At 44.6% G+C, this 19,486-nt stretch overlaps 1 protein-coding gene across 1 annotated transcript in view; it reads left to right on the top strand.

The window, feature by feature from the left end:
• The window catches only part of LOC132882763 (FERM and PDZ domain-containing protein 1), a 97,130-nt gene continuing 77,644 nt past the window's right edge, over positions 1 to 19,486 (top strand). The window contains exon 1 of the mRNA XM_060915872.1: positions 1 to 84. The gene's annotated coding sequence lies outside the window, so the exon portion shown is untranslated. The remainder of the gene's footprint in view (positions 85 to 19,486) is intronic.

Here is a 19,486-nt window from a genome sequence, read left to right on the forward strand (position 1 = left end):
TGCGTCACTGGTGAACCAAGACAAGCGATTCTCATTATTACGCGTCGATGTACCGTGAAGATGATTTTGAAACGATATTTTGAGGTAAAATTCCAACATACTGCTGCTTTAAAGGGTGTTCAATGAGAGGAGCTAAAAGATATCGTAAAAAAAATTTGCATCAGTGACACTGCATGAGTGACTACTGCCAGCTTGTGGTCATTTGGAGATTGTACTGTAATTATTATTAATAATAATAATAATAATAATAATAATAGAAACAAATTTGACTATGTTTAAACATACTGTTTAAATCAGAGATTAGGTGCATCAGAGTCTCTCTGATTCTCTGTCTGTCTCTCTCTGATTCTCTGTCTGTCTCTCTCTCTCTGATTCACTGTCTGTCTCTCTCTGATTCGCTGTCTGTCTCTCTCTGATTCTCTGTCTGTCTGTCTGTCTGTCTGTCTGTCTGTCTCTCTCTCTGATTCTCTGTCTGTCTCTCTGATTCTTTGTCTCTCTCTCTCTGATTCGCTGTCTGTCTCTCTCTCTCTGATTCTCTGTCTGTCTGTCTCTCTCTCTCTGATTCTCTGTCTGTCTGTCTCTCTCTCTCTGATTCTCTGTCTGTCTCTCTCTGATTCTCTGTCTCTCTCTGATTCTCTGTCTGTCTCTCTCTCTGATTCAGTCTCTCTCTCTAATTCTCCCTCTCTGATTCGCTGTCTGTCTCTCTCTGATTCTCTGTCTCTCTCTGATGCTCTGTCTCTTTCTCTGATTCTCTGTCTGTCTCTCTCTCTGATTCACTGTGTGTCTCTCTCTAATTCTCTGTCTGTCTCTCTATAATTCTCTCTCTCTCTGATTCTCTGTCTGTCTCTCTGATTCTTTCTGTCTCTCTCTGATTCTCTGTCTGTCTCTTTCTGATTCTTTCTGTCTCTCTCTGATTCTCTGTCTGTCTCTCTCTCTGATTCACTGTGTGTCTCTCTCTAATTCTCTGTCTGTCTCTCTATAATTCTCTCTCTCTCTGATTCTCTCTCTCTCTCTCTGATTCTTTCTGTCTCTCTCTGATTCTCTGTCTGTCTCTTTCTGATTCTGTCTGTCTCTCTCTGATTCTGTCTCTCTCTCTCTAATTCTCTCTCTCTGATTCTCTGTCTGTCTCTCTCTGATTCTCTGTCTGTCTCTCTCTGATTCTCTGTCTGTCTCTCTCTGATTCTCTGTCTCTCTGTCTGATTCGCTGTCTGTCTCTCTCTGATTCTCTGTCTCTCTCTCTCTCTAATTCTCTGTCTGTCTCTCTCTAATTCTGTCAGTCTCTCTCTCTCTGATTCTCTGTCTCTCTCTAATTCTGTCTGTCTCTCTCTAATTCTCTCTCTGATTCTGTCTGTCTCTATCTAATTCTCTGTCTCTCTCTCTCTCTCTCTCTGATTCGCTGTCTGTCTCTCTTTGATTCTCCGTCTCTCTCTGATTCTCTGTCTCCGTCTCTCTGATTCTCTGTCTGTCTCTCTCTCTGATTCTCTGCCTGTCCCTCTCTGATTCCCCGTCTCTCTCTAATTCTCTCTCTCTCTCTCTGATTCTCTGTCTGTCTCTCTCTGATTCTCTGTCTGTCTCTCTCTGATTCTCTGTCTGTCTCTCTCTGATTCTCTGTCTGTCTCTCTCTCTCTCTGATTCTTTGTCTGTCTGTCTCTCTCTCTCTCTGATTCTCTGTCTCTCTCTCTCTCTCTCTGATTCTCTGTCTGTCTCCGTCTCTCTGATTCTCTCTCTCTCTTTGATTCTCTGTCTGTCTCTCTCTGATTCTCTGTCTGTCTGTCTCTGATTCTCCGGCTCTCTCTAATTCTCTGTCTGTCTCCCTCTCTCTGTGATTCACTGTCTGTCTCTCTCTGATTCTCTGTCTGTCTGTCTCTCTCTCTCTCTCTCTCTCTGATTCGCTGTCTGTCTCTCTCTGATTCTCCGTCTCTCTCTAATTCTCTCTCTCTCTCTCTCTGATTCTGTCTGTCTCTCTCTGATTCACTGTCTGTCTCTTTCTGATTCTGTGTCTGTCTCTCTCTGATTCTGTCTCTCTCTCTAATTCTCTCTCTCTGATTCGCTGTCTGTCTCTCTCTGCCTGTCTGTCTCTCTCTCTGATTCTCACTCTCTCTCTGATTCTCTGTGTCTCTCTCTAATTCTCTGTCTGTCTCTCTCTAATTCTCTCTCTCTCTGATTCTCTGTCTGTCTCTCTCTGATTCTCTGTCTGTCTGTCTCTGTCTCTCTCTGATTCTCCGTCTCTCTCTGATTCTCTGTGTCTGTCTGATTCTCTGTCGGTCTCTCTCTAATTCTCTTTCTCTCTCTCTGATTCGGTGTCTGTTTCTCTCTGATTCTCTGTCTGTCTCTCTCTCTGATTCTCTGTCTGTCTGTCTGTCTGTCTGTCTCTCTCTCTGATTCTCTCTCTCTGATTCTCTGTCTCTCTCTAATTCTGTCTGTCTCTCTCTAATTCTCTCTCTCTCTGATTCTGTCTGTCTCTCTCTGATTCTCTGTCTCTCTCTCTCTCTGATTCTCTGTCTGTCTCCGTCTCTCTGATTCTCTCTCTCTCTTTGATTCTCTGTCTGTCTCTCTCTGATTCTCTGTCTGTCTGTCTCTGATTCTCCGGCTCTCTCTAATTCTCTGTCTGTCTCCCTCTCTCTGTGATTCACTGTCTGTCTCTCTCTGATTCTCTGTCTGTCTGTCTGTCTCTCTCTCTCTCTCTCTCTCTGATTCTGTCTCTCTCTAATTCTCTAATTCTCTCGCTCTCTCGAATTTGCTGTCTGTTTCTCTCTGATTCTCTGTCTGTCTCTCTCTCTCTGATTCTCTGTCTCTCTCTCTGACTCTCTGTCTGTCTCTCTCTCTGATTCTCTCTCTCTCTGATTCTCTGTCTCTCTCTAATTCTGTCTGTCTCTATCTAATTCTCTGTCTCTCTCTCTCTCTCTGATTCGCTGTCTGTCTCTCTTTGATTCTCCGTCTCTCTCTGATTCTCTGTCTCCGTCTCTCTGATTCTCTGTCTGTCTCTCTCTGATTTTCTGTCTGTCTCTCTCTGATTCTCCGTCTCTCTCTAATTCTCTCTCTCTCTCTCTCTGATTCTTTCTGTCTCTCTCTGATTCTCTGTCTGTCTCTTTCTGATTCTGTGTCTGTCTCTCTCTGATTCTGTCTCTCTCTCTAATTCTCTCTCTCTGATTCGCTGTCTGTCTCTCTCTGATTCTCTGTCTCTCTATGATTCTCTGTCTCTCTATGATTCTCTGCCTGTCTGTCTCTCTCTCTGATTCTCACTCTCTCTGATTCTCTGTGTCTGTCTCTAATTCTCTGTCTGTCTCTCTCTAATTCTCTCTCTCTCTGATTCTCTGTCTGTCTCTCTGATTCTCTGTCTGTCTCTCTCTGATTCTCTGTCTGTCTGTCTCTCTCTCTGATTCTCCATCTGTCTCTCTCTGATTCTCCGTCTCTCTCTGATTCTCTGTCTCCATCTCTCTCTGATTCACTGTCTGTCTGTCTCTCTCTCTGATTCTGTCTGTCTCTCTCTGATTCTTCGTCTCTCTCTCTCTGATTCACTGTCTGTCTCTCTCTGATTCTCTGTCTCTCTCTCTCTGATTCTCTGTCTGTCTCTCTCTAATTCTCTGTCTCTCTCTCTGATTCACTGTCTGTCTCTCTCTGATTCTGTGTCTGTCTGTCTGTCTCTCTCTCTGATTCTCTGTCTGTCTCTCTCTGATTCTCCGTCTCTCTCTGATTCTCTGTGTCTGTCTGATTCTCTGTCTGTCTCTCTCTAATTCTCTTTCTCTCTCTCTGATTCGCTGTCTGTCTCTCTCTGATTCTCTGTCTGTCTCTCTCTGATTCTCTGTCTGTCTCTCTCTCTGATTCTCTCTCTCTGATTCTCTGTCTCTCTCTGATTCTCTGTCTCTCTCTAATTCTGTCTGTCTCTCTCTAATTCTCTCTCTCTCTGATTCTGACCTGTCTCTATCTAATTGTCTGTCTCTCTCTCTCTCTGATACGCTGTCTGTCTCTCTTTGATTCTCTGTCTCTCTCTGATTCTCTGTCTCCGTCTCTCTGATTCTCTGTCTGTCTCTCTCTCTGATTCTCTGTCTGTCTCTCTCTCTCTCTGATTCTTTGTCTGTCTCTCTCTCTGATTATTTCTCTCTCTTTGATTCTCTGTCTGTCTCTCTCTGATTCTCTGTCTGTCTCTCTCTGATTCTCTGTCTGTCTCTCTCTGATTCTCTGTCTCTCTGTCTGATTCGCTGTCTGTCTCTCTCTGATTCTCTGTCTCTCTCTCTCTCTCTCTCTAATTCTCTGTCTGTCTCTCTCTAATTCTGTCAGTCTCTCTCTCTCTGATTCTCTGTCTCTCTCTAATTCTGTCTGTCTCTCTCTAATTCTCTCTCTGATTCTGTCTGTCTCTATCTAATTCTCTGTCTCTCTCTCTCTCTCTCTCTGATTCGCTGTCTGTCTCTCTTTGATTCTCCGTCTCTCTCTGATTCTCTGTCTCCGTCTCTCTGATTCTCTGTCTGTCTCTCTCTCTGATTCTCTGCCTGTCCCTCTCTGATTCCCCGTCTCTCTCTAATTCTCTCTCTCTCTCTCTGATTCTCTGTCTGTCTCTCTCTGATTCTCTGTCTGTCTCTCTCTGATTCTCTGTCTGTCTCTCTCTGATTCTCTGTCTGTCTCTCTCTCTCTCTGATTCTTTGTCTGTCTGTCTCTCTCTCTCTCTGATTCTCTCTCTCTCTCTCTCTCTCTCTGATTCTCTGTCTGTCTCCGTCTCTCTGATTCTCTCTCTCTCTTTGATTCTCTGTCTGTCTCTCTCTGATTCTCTGTCTGTCTGTCTCTGATTCTCCGGCTCTCTCTAATTCTCTGTCTGTCTCCCTCTCTCTGTGATTCACTGTCTGTCTCTCTCTGATTCTCTGTCTGTCTGTCTCTCTCTCTCTCTCTCTCTCTGATTCGCTGTCTGTCTCTCTCTGATTCTCCGTCTCTCTCTAATTCTCTCTCTCTCTCTCTCTGATTCTGTCTGTCTCTCTCTGATTCACTGTCTGTCTCTTTCTGATTCTGTGTCTGTCTCTCTCTGATTCTATCTCTCTCTCTAATTCTCTCTCTCTGATTCGCTGTCTGTCTCTCTCTGCCTGTCTGTCTCTCTCTCTGATTCTCACTCTCTCTCTGATTCTCTGTGTCTCTCTCTAATTCTCTGTCTGTCTCTCTCTAATTCTCTCTCTCTCTGATTCTCTGTCTGTCTCTCTCTGATTCTCTGTCTGTCTGTCTCTGTCTCTCTCTGATTCTCCGTCTCTCTCTGATTCTCTGTGTCTGTCTGATTCTCTGTCGGTCTCTCTCTAATTCTCTTTCTCTCTCTCTGATTCGGTGTCTGTTTCTCTCTGATTCTCTGTCTGTCTCTCTCTCTGATTCTCTGTCTGTCTGTCTGTCTGTCTGTCTCTCTCTCTGATTCTCTCTCTCTGATTCTCTGTCTCTCTCTAATTCTGTCTGTCTCTCTCTAATTCTCTCTCTCTCTGATTCTGTCTGTCTCTCTCTGATTCTCTGTCTCTCTCTCTCTCTGATTCTCTGTCTGTCTCCGTCTCTCTGATTCTCTCTCTCTCTTTGATTCTCTGTCTGTCTCTCTCTGATTCTCTGTCTGTCTGTCTCTGATTCTCCGGCTCTCTCTAATTCTCTGTCTGTCTCCCTCTCTCTGTGATTCACTGTCTGTCTCTCTCTGATTCTCTGTCTGTCTGTCTCTCTCTCTCTCTCTCTCTCTCTGATTCTGTCTCTCTCTAATTCTCTAATTCTCTCGCTCTCTCGAATTTGCTGTCTGTTTCTCTCTGATTCTCTGTCTGTCTCTCTCTCTCTGATTCTCTGTCTCTCTCTCTGACTCTCTGTCTGTCTCTCTCTCTGATTCTCTCTCTCTCTGATTCTCTGTCTCTCTCTAATTCTGTCTGTCTCTATCTAATTCTCTGTCTCTCTCTCTCTCTCTGATTCGCTGTCTGTCTCTCTTTGATTCTCCGTCTCTCTCTGATTCTCTGTCTCCGTCTCTCTGATTCTCTGTCTGTCTCTCTCTGATTTTCTGTCTGTCTCTCTCTGATTCTCCGTCTCTCTCTAATTCTCTCTCTCTCTCTCTGATTCTTTCTGTCTCTCTCTGATTCTCTGTCTGTCTCTTTCTGATTCTGTGTCTGTCTCTCTCTGATTCTGTCTCTCTCTCTAATTCTCTCTCTCTGATTCGCTCTCTGTCTCTCTCTGATTCTCTGTCTCTCTATGATTCTCTGTCTCTCTATGATTCTCTGCCTGTCTGTCTCTCTCTCTGATTCTCACTCTCTCTGATTCTCTGTGTCTGTCTCTAATTCTCTGTCTGTCTCTCTCTAATTCTCTCTCTCTCTGATTCTCTGTCTGTCTCTCTGATTCTCTGTCTGTCTCTCTCTGATTCTCTGTCTGTCTCTCTCTCTGATTCTCCATCTGTCTCTCTCTGATTCTCCGTCTCTCTCTGATTCTCTGTCTCCATCTCTCTCTGATTCACTGTCTGTCTGTCTCTCTCTCTGATTCTGTCTGTCTCTCTCTGATTCTTCGTCTCTCTCTCTCTGATTCACTGTCTGTCTCTCTCTGATTCTCTGTCTCTCTCTCTCTGATTCTCTGTCTGTCTCTCTCTAATTCTCTGTCTCTCTCTCTGATTCACTGTCTGTCTCTCTCTGATTCTGTGTCTGTCTGTCTGTCTCTCTCTCTGATTCTCCGTCTGTCTCTCTCTGATTCTCCGTCTCTCTCTGATTCTCTGTGTCTGTCTGATTCTCTGTCTGTCTCTCTCTAATTCTCTTTCTCTCTCTCTGATTCGCTGTCTGTCTCTCTCTGATTCTCTGTCTGTCTCTCTCTGATTCTCTGTCTGTCTCTCTCTCTGATTCTCTCTCTCTGATTCTCTGTCTCTCTCTGATTCTCTGTCTCTCTCTAATTCTGTCTGTCTCTCTCTAATTCTCTCTCTCTCTGATTCTGACCTGTCTCTATCTAATTGTCTGTCTCTCTCTCTCTCTGATACGCTGTCTGTCTCTCTTTGATTCTCTGTCTCTCTCTGATTCTCTGTCTCCGTCTCTCTGATTCTCTGTCTGTCTCTCTCTCTGATTCTCTGTCTGTCTCTCTCTCTCTCTGATTCTCTGTCTGTCTCTCTCTCTCTCTGATTCTTTGTCTGTCTCTCTCTCTCTCTGATTCTCTGTCTCTCTCTCTCTCTCTCTCTCTCTCTGATTCTCTGTCTGTCTCTCTCTCTGATTATTTCTCTCTCTTTGATTCTCTGTCTGTCTCTCTCTGATTCTCTGTCTGTCTGTCTCTGATTCTCCGGCTCTCTCTAATTCTCTATCTGTCTCCCTCTCTCTGTGATTCTCTGTCTGTCTCTCTCTGATTCTCTGTCTGTCTCTCTCTCTGATTCTGTCTCTCTCTAATTCTCTAATTCTCTCTCTCTCTCTGATTCGCTGTCTTTCTCTCTGATTCTCTGTCTGTCTCTCTCTCTGATTCTCTGTCTCTCTCTCTCTCTCTCTGACTCTCTGTCTGTCTCTCTCTGATTCTCTCTCTCCCTCTGATTCTCTGTCTCTCTCTAATTCTGTCTGTCTCTCTCTAATTCTCTCTCTCTTTGATTCTGTCTGTCTCTATCTAATTCTCTGTCTCTCTCTCTCTCTGATTCGCTGTCTGTCTCTCTCTGATTCTCCGTCTCTCTCTAATTCTCTCTCTCTCTCTCTCTGATTCTGTCTGTCTCTCTCTGATTCACTGTCTGTCTCTTTCTGATTCTGTGTCTGTCTGTCTCTGATTCTGTCTCTCTCTCTAATTCTCTCTCTCTGATTCGCTGTCTGTCTCTCTCTGCCTGTCTGTCTCTCTCTCTGATTCTCACTCTCTCTCTGATTCTCTGTGTCTCTCTCTAATTCTCTGTCTGTCTCTCTCTAATTCTCTCTCTCTCTGATTCTCTGTCTGTCTCTCTCTGATTCTCTGTCTGTCTGTCTCTGTCTCTCTCTGATTCTCCGTCTCTCTCTGATTCTCTGTGTCTGTCTGATTCTCTGTCGGTCTCTCTCTAATTCTCTTTCTCTCTCTCTGATTCGGTGTCTGTTTCTCTCTGATTCTCTGTCTGTCTCTCTCTCTGATTCTCTGTCTGTCTGTCTGTCTGTCTGTCTGTCTCTCTCTCTCTCTGATTCTCTCTCTCTGATTCTCTGTCTCTCTCTAATTCTGTCTGTCTCTCTCTAATTCTCTCTCTCTCTGATTCTGTCTGTCTCTCTCTAATTCTCTGTCTCTCTCTCTCTGATTCGCTGTCTGTCTCTCTTTGATTCTCCGTCTCTCTCTGATTCTCTGTCTCTGTCTCTCTGATTGTCTGTCTCTCTCTGATTCTCTGTCTGTCTCTCTCTGATTCTCTGTCTGTCTCTTTCTGATTCTCTGTCTGTCTCTCTCTCTCTGATTCGCTGTCTGTCTCTCTCTGATTCTCTGTCTCTCTCTGATTCTCTGTCTCTCTCTAATTCTCTGTCTGTCTCTCTCTCTAATTCTCTGTCTGTCTGTCTGTCTCTCTCTCTGTTTCTCTCTCTCTCTGATTCTCTGTCTCTGTCTAATTCTGTCTGTCTCTCTCTAATTCTATCTCTCTCTTTGATTCTCTGTCTGTCTCTCTCTCTGATTCTCCATCTGTCTCTCTCTGATTCTCTGTCTCTCTCTGATTCTCTGTGTCTGTCTGATTCTCTGTCTGTCTCTCTCTAATTCTCTTTCTCTCTCTCTGATTCGCTGTCTGTCTCTCTCTGATTCTCTGTCTGTCTCTCTCTGATTCTCTGTCTGATTCTCTGTCTGTCTCTCTCTGATTCTCTGTCTCTCTCTGATTCGCTGTCTGTCTCTCTCTGATTCTCTGTCTGTCTGTCTGTCTGTCTGTCTGTCTGTCTGTCTCTCTCTGATTCTCTGTCTGTCTCTCTTTCTCTGTCGGTCTCTCTCTCTCTCTGATTCTCTGTCTCTCTCTGTGATTCTCTGTCTGATTCGCTGTCTGTCTCTCTCTGATTCTCTGTCTCTCTGATTCGCTGTCTGTCTCTCTCTGATTCTCTGTCTGTCTGTCTGTCTGTCTGTCTGTCTGTCTCTCTCTCTCTCTGATTCTCTGTCTGTCTCTCTCTAATTCTCTGTCGGTCTCTCTCTCTCTTTGATTCTCTGTCTGTCTCTCTTTCTGATTCTCTGTCTGTCTCTCTCTGATTCTCCATCTCTCTCTAATTCTGTCTGTCTCTCTCTCTTTGATTCTCTGTCTGTCTCTCTCTGATTCTCTGTCTGTCTCTCTCTGATTCTCTGTCTGTCTCTCTCTCTCTGATTCTGTCTCTCTCTAATTCTCTCTCTCTGATTTGCTGTCTGTCTTTCTCTGATTCTGTCTCTTTCTCTCTGATTCTCTGTCTGTCTCTCTCTCTGATTCTCTGTCTGTCTGTCTGTCTCTCTGATTCTCTGTCTCTCTCTAATTCTGTCTGTCTCTCTCTAATTCTCTCTCTCTCTGATTATCTGTCTGTCTCTCTCTGATTCTCCGTCTCTCTCTGATTCTCTGTCTCTCTCTGATTCTCTGTCTGTCTCTCTCTCTCTGATCCTCTGTCTGTCTCTCTCTGATTCTCCGTCTCTCTCTAATTCTCTCTCTCTGATTCTGTCTGTCTCTCTCTGATTCTCCGTCTGTCTCTCTCTGATTCTCTGTCTGTCTCTCTCTCTCTCTCTGATTCTGTCTGTCTGTCTCTCTCTAATTCTGTCTCTCTCTCTCTGATTCGCTGTCTGTCTCTCTAATTCTCTGTCTCTCTCTCTCTCTGATTCTCTGTCTGTCTCTCTCTGATCCTCTGTCTGTCTCTCTCTCTCTGATTCTCCGTCTGTCTCTCTCTGATTCTCTGTCTCTCTCTAATTCTCTCTCTCTCTCTGATTCGCTGTCTGTCTCTCTAATTCTCTGTCTCTCTCTCTCTCTGATTCTCTGTCTGTCTCTCTCTGATCCTCTGTCTGTCTCTCTCTCTCTGATTCTCCGTCTGTCTCTCTCTGATTCTCTGTCTCTCTCTAATTCTGTCTCTCTCTCTGATTCGCTGTCTGTCTCTCTAATTCTCTGTCTCTCTCTCTCTCTGATTCTCTGTCTGTCTCTCTCTGATCCTCTGTCTGTGTCTCTCTCTCTGATTCTCCGTCTGTCTCTCTCTTATTCTCTGTCTCTCTCTAATTCTCTCTCTCTCTCTGATTCTGTCTGTCTCTCTCTGATTCTGTGTCTGTCTCTCTCTCTCTCTGATTCTGTCTGTCTCTCTCTGATTCTCCGTCTGTCTCTCTCTGATTCTCTGTCTCTGTCTGATTCTCTGTCTCTCTCTCTCTCTAATTCTCTCTCTCTCTCTGATTCGCTGTCTGTCTCTCTCTGATTCTCTGTCTGTCTCTCTGATTCTCTGTCTGTCTCTCTCTGATTCTCTGTCTGTCTCTCTCTCTGTCTGATTCGCTGTCTGTCTCTCTCTGATTCTCCATCTGTCTCTCTCTGATTCTCTGTCTGTCTCTCTCTAATTCTCTGTCGGTCTCTCTCTGATTCTCTGTCTGTCTTTCTCGCTCTGATTCTCTGTCTCTCTCTCTGATTATCTGTCTGTCTCTCTCTCTGATTCTCTCTCTCTTTGATTCTCTGTCTGTCTCTCTCTCTGATTCTCTGTCTGTCTCTCTGATTCTCTGTCTCTCTCTAATTCTCTCTGTCTCTCTCTGATTCGCTGTCTGTCTTTCTCTGATTCTCTGTCTGTCTCTCTCTCTAATTCTCTGTCTGTCTGTCTCTCTCTCTGATTCTCTCTCTCTCTGATTCTCTGTCTCTGTCTAATTCTGTCTGTCTCTCTCTAATTCTATCTCTCTCTTTAATTCTCTGTCTGTCTCTCTCTGATTATCCGTCTCTCTCTGATTCTCTGTCTCCGTCTCTCTCTCTCTGATTCTCCGTCTCTCTCTAATTCTCTCTCTCTGATACTGTCTGTCTCTCTCTGATTCTCCATCTGTCTCTCTCTGATTCTGTCTCTCTCTCTCTCTGATTCTGTCTGTCTCTCTCTAATTCTGTCTCTCTCTCTCTGATTCGCTGTCTGTCTCTCTAATTCTCTCTCTCTTTCTCTCTCTCTCTCTGATTCTCTGTCTCTCTCTCTGATTCTCTGTCTGTCTCTCTCTCTCTCTCTGATTCTCCGTCTGTCTCTCTCTGATTCTCTGTCTCTCTCTAATTCTCTCTCTCTCTCTGATTCTGTCTCTCTCTCTGATTCTCTGTCTGTCTCTCTCTGATTCTGTGTCTATCTCTCTCTCTCTGATTCTCTGTCTGTCTCTCTCTGATTCTCTGTCTGTCTCTCTCTGATTCTCCGTCTGTCTCTCTCTCTGATTCTCTGTCTCTGTCTAATTCTGTCTGTCTCTCTCTAATTCTCTCTCTCTCTGATTCTCTGTCTCTCTCTCTCTCTGATTCTCTGTCTGTCTCTCTCTCTGATTCTCTGTCTCTCTCTCTGTCTGATTTGCTGTCTGTCTCTCTCTGATTCTCCATCTGTCTCTCTCTGATTCTCTGTCTCTCTCTAATTCTCTGTCGGTCTCTCTCTGATTCTCTGTCTTTCTTTCTCTCTCTGATTCTCTGTCTCTCTCTCTGATTCTCTGTCTGTCTCTCTCTCTGATTCTCTCTCTCTTTGATTTTCTGTCTGTCTCTAATTCTCTCTCTCTCTGATTCGCTGTCTGTCTTTCTCTGATTCTCTGTCTGTCTCTCTCTCTGATTCTCTGTCTGTCTCTCTCTCTCTCTCTCTATGGTTCTCTCTCTCTCTGATTCTCTGTCTCTGTCTAAATCTGTCTGTCTCCCTCTAATTCTCTCTCTCTCTTTGATTCTCTGTCTGTCTCCCTCTGATTATCCGTCTCTCTCTGATTCTATGTCTCCGTCTCTCTGATTCTCTGTCTGTCTCTCTCTCTGATTCTCCGTCTCTCTCTAATTCTCTCTCTCTGAAACTGTCTGTCTCTCTCTGATTCTCCGTCTGTCTCTCTCTGATTCTCTGTCTGTCTGTCTCTCTCTCTCTCTGATTCTCCGTTTGTCTCTCTCTGATTCTCTGTCTCTCTCTAATTCTCTCTCTCTCTCTCTCTGATTCTGTCTGTCTCTCTCTGATTCTCTGTCTGTCTCTCTCTGTCTGATTCTCTGTCTGTCTCTCTCTGATTCTCTGTCTCTCTCTGATTCGCTGTCTGTCTCTCTCTGATTCTCTGTCTGTCTGTCTGTCTCTCTCTGATTCTCTGTCTGTCTCTCTTTCTCTGTCGGTCTCTCTCTGATTCTCTGTCTCTCTCTGTGATTCTCTGTCTGATTCGCTGTCTGTCTCTCTCTGATTCTCTGTCTCTCTGATTCGCTGTCTGTCTCTCTCTGATTCTCTGTCTGTCTGTCTGTCTGTCTGTCTCTCTCTCTCTCTCTGATTCTCTGTCTGTCTCTCTCTAATTCTCTGTCGGTCTCTCTCTCTCTTTGATTCTCTGTCTGTCTCTCTTTCTGATTCTCTGTCTGTCTCTCTCTGATTCTCCATCTCTCTCTAATTCTGTCTGTCTCTCTGTCTTTGATTCTCTGTCTGTCTCTCTCTGATTCTCTGTCTGTCTCTCTCTGATTCTCTGTCTGTCTCTCTCTCTCTGATTCTGTCTCTCTCTAATTCTCTCTCTCTGATTTGCTGTCTGTCTTTCTCTGATTCTGTCTCTTTCTCTCTGATTCTCTGTCTGTCTCTCTCTCTGATTCTCTGTCTGTCTGTCTGTCTCTCTGATTCTCTGTCTCTCTCTAATTCTGTCTGTCTCTCTCTAATTCTCTCTCTCTCTGATTCTCTGTCTGTCTCTCTCTGATTCTCCGTCTCTCTCTGATTCTCTGTCTCTCTCTGATTCTCTGTCTGTCTCTCTCTCTCTGATCCTCTGTCTGTCTCTCTCTGATTCTCCGTCTCTCTCTAATTCTCTCTCTCTGATTCTGTCTGTCTCTCTCTGATTCTCCGTCTGTCTCTCTCTGATTCTCTGTCTGTCTCTCTCTCTCTCTCTGATTCTGTCTGTCTGTCTCTCTCTAATTCTGTCTCTCTCTCTCTGATTCGCTGTCTGTCTCTCTAATTCTCTGTCTCTCTCTCTCTCTGATTCTCTGTCTGTCTCTCTCTGATCCTCTGTCTGTCTCTCTCTCTCTGATTCTCCGTCTGTCTCTCTCTGATTCTCTGTCTCTCTCTAATTCTCTCTCTCTCTCTGATTCGCTGTCTGTCTCTCTAATTCTCTGTCTCTCTCTCTCTCTGATTCTCTGTCTGTCTCTCTCTGATCCTCTGTCTGTCTCTCTCTCTCTGATTCTCCGTCTGTCTCTCTCTGATTCTCTGTCTCTCTCTAATTCTGTCTCTCTCTCTGATTCGCTGTCTGTCTCTCTAATTCTCTGTCTCTCTCTCTCTCTGATTCTCTGTCTGTCTCTCTCTGATCCTCTGTCTGTGTCTCTCTCTCTGATTCTCCGTCTGTCTCTCTCTTATTCTCTGTCTCTCTCTAATTCTCTCTCTCTCTCTGATTCTGTCTGTCTCTCTCTGATTCTGTGTCTGTCTCTCTCTCTCTCTGATTCTGTCTGTCTCTCTCTGATTCTCCGTCTGTCTCTCTCTGATTCTCTGTCTCTGTCTGATTCTCTGTCTCTCTCTCTCTCTAATTCTCTCTCTCTCTCTGATTCGCTGTCTGTCTCTCTCTGATTCTCTGTCTGTCTCTCTGATTCTCTGTCTGTCTCTCTCTGATTCTCTGTCTGTCTCTCTCTCTGTCTGATTCGCTGTCTGTCTCTCTCTGATTCTCCATCTGTCTCTCTCTGATTCTCTGTCTGTCTCTCTCTAATTCTCTGTCGGTCTCTCTCTGATTCTCTGTCTGTCTTTCTCGCTCTGATTCTCTGTCTCTCTCTCTGATTATCTGTCTGTCTCTCTCTCTGATTCTCTCTCTCTTTGATTCTCTGTCTGTCTCTCTCTCTGATTCTCTGTCTGTCTCTCTGATTCTCTGTCTCTCTCTAATTCTCTCTGTCTCTCTCTGATTCGCTGTCTGTCTTTCTCTGATTCTCTGTCTGTCTCTCTCTCTAATTCTCTGTCTGTCTGTCTGTCTCTCTCTCTGATTCTCTCTCTCTCTGATTCTCTGTCTCTGTCTAATTCTGTCTGTCTCTCTCTAATTCTATCTCTCTCTTTAATTCTCTGTCTGTCTCTCTCTGATTATCCGTCTCTCTCTGATTCTCTGTCTCCGTCTCTCTCTCTCTGATTCTCCGTCTCTCTCTAATTCTCTCTCTCTGATACTGTCTGTCTCTCTCTGATTCTCCATCTGTCTCTCTCTGATTCTGTCTCTCTCTCTCTCTCTGATTCTGTCTGTCTCTCTCTAATTCTGTCTCTCTCTCTCTCTGATTCGCTGTCTGTCTCTCTAATTCTCTCTCTCTTTCTCTCTCTCTCTCTGATTCTCTGTCTCTCTCTCTGATTCTCTGTCTGTCTCTCTCTCTCTCTCTGATTCTCCGTCTGTCTCTCTCTGATTCTCTGTCTCTCTCTAATTCTCTCTCTCTCTCTGATTCTGTCTCTCTCTCTGATTCTCTGTCTCTCTCTCTGATTCTCTGTCTGTCTCTCTCTCTCTCTCTAATTCTCTGTCGGTCTCTCTCTGATTCTCTGTCTTTCTTTCTCTCTCTGATTCTCTGTCTCTCTCTCTGATTCTCTGTCTGTCTCTCTCTCTGATTCTCTCTCTCTTTGATTTTCTGTCTGTCTCTAATTCTCTCTCTCTCTGATTCGCTGTCTGTCTTTCTCTGATTCTCTGTCTGTCTCTCTCTCTGATTCTCTGTCTGTCTCTCTCTCTCTCTCTCTATGGTTCTCTCTCTCTCTGATTCTCTGTCTCTGTCTAAATCTGTCTGTCTCCCTCTAATTCTCTCTCTCTCTTTGATTCTCTGTCTGTCTCCCTCTGATTATCCGTCTCTCTCTGATTCTATGTCTCCGTCTCTCTGATTCTCTGTCTGTCTCTCTCTCTGATTCTCCGTCTCTCTCTAATTCTCTCTCTCTGAAACTGTCTGTCTCTCTCTGATTCTCCGTCTGTCTCTCTCTGATTCTCTGTCTGTCTGTCTCTCTCTCTCTCTGATTCTCCGTTTGTCTCTCTCTGATTCTCTGTCTCTCTCTAATTCTCTCTCTCTCTCTCTCTGATTCTGTCTGTCTCTCTCTGATTCTCTGTCTGTCTCTCTCTGTCTGATTCTCTGTCTGTCTCTCTCTGATTCTCTGTCTCTCTCTGATTCGCTGTCTGTCTCTCTCTGATTCTCTGTCTGTCTGTCTGTCTCTCTCTGATTCTCTGTCTGTCTCTCTTTCTCTGTCGGTCTCTCTCTGATTCTCTGTCTCTCTCTGTGATTCTCTGTCTGATTCGCTGTCTGTCTCTCTCTGATTCTCTGTCTCTCTGATTCGCTGTCTGTCTCTCTCTGATTCTCTGTCTGTCTGTCTGTCTGTCTGTCTGTCTCTCTCTCTCTCTCTGATTCTCTGTCTGTCTCTCTCTAATTCTCTGTCGGTCTCTCTCTCTCTTTGATTCTCTGTCTGTCTCTCTTTCTGATTCTCTGTCTGTCTCTCTCTGATTCTCCATCTCTCTCTAATTCTGTCTGTCTCTCTGTCTTTGATTCTCTGTCTGTCTCTCTCTGATTCTCTGTCTGTCTCTCTCTGATTCTCTGTCTGTCTCTCTCTCTCTGATTCTGTCTCTCTCTAATTCTCTCTCTCTGATTTGCTGTCTGTCTTTCTCTGATTCTGTCTCTTTCTCTCTGATTCTCTGTCTGTCTCTCTCTCTGATTCTCTGTCTGTCTGTCTGTCTCTCTGATTCTCTGTCTCTCTCTAATTCTGTCTGTCTCTCTCTAATTCTCTCTCTCTCTGATTCTCTGTCTGTCTCTCTCTGATTCTCCGTCTCTCTCTGATTCTCTGTCTCTCTCTGATTCTCTGTCTGTCTCTCTCTCTCTGATCCTCTGTCTGTCTCTCTCTGATTCTCCGTCTCTCTCTAATTCTCTCTCTCTGATTCTGTCTGTCTCTCTCTGATTCTCCGTCTGTCTCTCTCTGATTCTCTGTCTGTCTCTCTCTCTCTCTCTGATTCTGTCTGTCTGTCTCTCTCTAATTCTGTCTCTCTCTCTCTGATTCGCTGTCTGTCTCTCTAATTCTCTGTCTCTCTCTCTCTCTGATTCTCTGTCTGTCTCTCTCTGATCCTCTGTCTGTCTCTCTCTCTCTGATTCTCCGTCTGTCTCTCTCTGATTCTCTGTCTCTCTCTAATTCTCTCTCTCTCTCTGATTCGCTGTCTGTCTCTCTAATTCTCTGTCTCTCTCTCTCTCTGATTCTCTGTCTGTCTCTCTCTGATCCTCTGTCTGTCTCTCTCTCTCTGATTCTCCGTCTGTCTCTCTCTGATTCTCTGTCTCTCTCTAATTCTGTCTCTCTCTCTGATTCGCTGTCTGTCTCTCTAATTCTCTGTCTCTCTCTCTCTCTGATTCTCTGTCTGTCTCTCTCTGATCCTCTGTCTGTGTCTCTCTCTCTGATTCTCCGTCTGTCTCTCTCTTATTCTCTGTCTCTCTCTAATTCTCTCTCTCTCTCTGATTCTGTCTGTCTCTCTCTGATTCTGTGTCTGTCTCTCTCTCTCTCTGATTCTGTCTGTCTCTCTCTGATTCTCCGTCTGTCTCTCTCTGATTCTCTGTCTCTGTCTGATTCTCTGTCTCTCTCTCTCTCTAATTCTCTCTCTCTCTCTGATTCGCTGTCTGTCTCTCTCTGATTCTCTGTCTGTCTCTCTGATTCTCTGTCTGTCTCTCTCTGATTCTCTGTCTGTCTCTCTCTCTGTCTGATTCGCTGTCTGTCTCTCTCTGATTCTCCATCTGTCTCTCTCTGATTCTCTGTCTGTCTCTCTCTAATTCTCTGTCGGTCTCTCTCTGATTCTCTGTCTGTCTTTCTCGCTCTGATTCTCTGTCTCTCTCTCTGATTATCTGTCTGTCTCTCTCTCTGATTCTCTCTCTCTTTGATTCTCTGTCTGTCTCTCTCTCTGATTCTCTGTCTGTCTCTCTGATTCTCTGTCTCTCTCTAATTCTCTCTGTCTCTCTCTGATTCGCTGTCTGTCTTTCTCTGATTCTCTGTCTGTCTCTCTCTCTAATTCTCTGTCTGTCTGTCTGTCTCTCTCTCTGATTCTCTCTCTCTCTGATTCTCTGTCTCTGTCTAATTCTGTCTGTCTCTCTCTAATTCTATCTCTCTCTTTAATTCTCTGTCTGTCTCTCTCTGATTATCCGTCTCTCTCTGATTCTCTGTCTCCGTCTCTCTCTCTCTGATTCTCCGTCTCTCTCTAATTCTCTCTCTCTGATACTGTCTGTCTCTCTCTGATTCTCCATCTGTCTCTCTCTGATTCTGTCTCTCTCTCTCTCTCTGATTCTGTCTGTCTCTCTCTAATTCTGTCTCTCTCTCTCTCTGATTCGCTGTCTGTCTCTCTAATTCTCTCTCTCTTTCTCTCTCTCTCTCTGATTCTCTGTCTCTCTCTCTGATTCTCTGTCTGTCTCTCTCTCTCTCTCTGATTCTCCGTCTGTCTCTCTCTGATTCTCTGTCTCTCTCTAATTCTCTCTCTCTCTCTGATTCTGTCTCTCTCTCTGATTCTCTGTCTCTCTCTCTGATTCTCTGTCTGTCTCTCTCTCTCTCTCTAATTCTCTGTCGGTCTCTCTCTGATTCTCTGTCTTTCTTTCTCTCTCTGATTCTCTGTCTCTCTCTCTGATTCTCTGTCTGTCTCTCTCTCTGATTCTCTCTCTCTTTGATTTTCTGTCTGTCTCTAATTCTCTCTCTCTCTGATTCGCTGTCTGTCTTTCTCTGATTCTCTGTCTGTCTCTCTCTCTGATTCTCTGTCTGTCTCTCTCTCTCTCTCTATGGTTCTCTCTCTCTCTGATTCTCTGTCTCTGTCTAAATCTGTCTGTCTCCCTCTAATTCTCTCTCTCTCTTTGATTCTCTGTCTGTCTCCCTCTGATTATCCGTCTCTCTCTGATTCTATGTCTCCGTCTCTCTGATTCTCTGTCTGTCTCTCTCTCTGATTCTCCGTCTCTCTCTAATTCTCTCTCTCTGAAACTGTCTGTCTCTCTCTGATTCTCCGTCTGTCTCTCTCTGATTCTCTGTCTGTCTGTCTCTCTCTCTCTCTGATTCTCCGTTTGTCTCTCTCTGATTCTCTGTCTCTCTCTAATTCTCTCTCTCTCTCTCTCTGATTCTGTCTGTCTCTCTCTGATTCTCTGTCTGTCTCTCTCTGTCTGATTCTCTGTCTGTCTCTCTCTAATTCTCTGTCTCTCTCTCTCTCTGATTCACTGTCTGTCTCTCTGTGATTCTCTGTCTGTCTCTCTCTGATTCTCTGTCTGTCTCTCTCTGATTCTCTCTCTCTCTGATTCTCTGTCTCTGTCTAATTCTGTGTCTCTCTCTAATTCTCTTTCTCTCTCTCTACTCTGTCTGTCTCTCTCTAATTCTCTGTCTCTCTCTCTGATTCGCTGTCTGTCTCTCTAATTCTCTGTCTCTCTCTCTGATTGTCTGTCTGTCTCTCTGTGATTCTCTCTCTCTCTGATTCTCTGTCTCTGTCTAATTCTGTGTCTCTCTCTAATTCTCTCTCTCTCTCTCTCTCTCTCTAATTCTCTGTCTGTCTCTCTCTAATTCTGTCTCTCTCTCTCTGATTCGCTGTCTGTCTCTCTAATTCTCTGTCTCTCTCTCTCTGATTCTCTGTCTGTCTCTCTCTGATTGTCTGTCTGTCTCTCTCTCTCTCTCTCTGATTCTCCGTTTGTCTCTCTCTGATTCTCTGTCTCTCTCTGATTCTGTCTGTCTCTCTCTGATTCTCTTTCTGTCTCTCTCTGATTCTCTGTCTGTCTCTCTCTGTCTGATTCTCTGTCTGTCTCTCTCTAATTCTCTGTCTCTCTCTCTCTCTGATTCTCTGTCTGTCTCTCTCTGATTCTCTGTATGTCTCTCTCTGATTCTCTGTCTGTCTCTCTCTCTCTGATTCTCCGTCTCTCTCTAATTCTCTCTCTTTGATTCTGTCTGTCTCTCTCTCATTCTCCGTCTGTCTCTCTCTGATTCTCTGTCTGTCTCTCTCTCTCTGATTCTGTCTGTCTCTCTCTAATTCTGTCTCTCTCTCTGATTCGCTGTCTGTCTCTCTAATTCTGTCTCTCTCTCTCTGATTCACTGTCTGTCTCTCTCTGATTCTCTGTCTGTCTCTCTCTCTCTCTCTCTCTCTCTCTCTGATTCTCCATCTGTCTCTCTCTGATTCTCTGTCTCTCTCTAATTCTCTCTCTCTCTCTCTGATTCTGTCTGTCTCTCTCTCATTCTCTGTCTGTCTCTCTCTGATTCTGTGTCTGTCTCTCTCTCTCTGATTCTCTGTCTCTGTCTAATTCTGTCTGTCTCCCTCTAATTCTCTCTCTCTCTTTGATTCTCTGTCTGTCTCTCTCTGATTATCCGTCTCTCTCTGATTCTATGTCTCCGTCTCTCTGATTCTCTGTCTGTCTCTCTCTCTGATTCTCCGTCTCTCTCTAATTCTCTCTCTCTGAAACTGTCTGTCTCTCTCTGATTCTCTGTCTGTCTGTCTGTCTGTCTCTCTCTCTCTCTGATTCTCCGTTTGTCTCTCTCTGATTCTCTGTCTCTCTCTAATTCTCTCTCTCTCTCTC

The sequence above is a fragment of the Neoarius graeffei genome, chromosome 3 (genome assembly GCF_027579695.1).
Source record: "Neoarius graeffei isolate fNeoGra1 chromosome 3, fNeoGra1.pri, whole genome shotgun sequence".
Taxonomy (NCBI): Eukaryota; Metazoa; Chordata; class Actinopteri; order Siluriformes; family Ariidae; genus Neoarius; species Neoarius graeffei.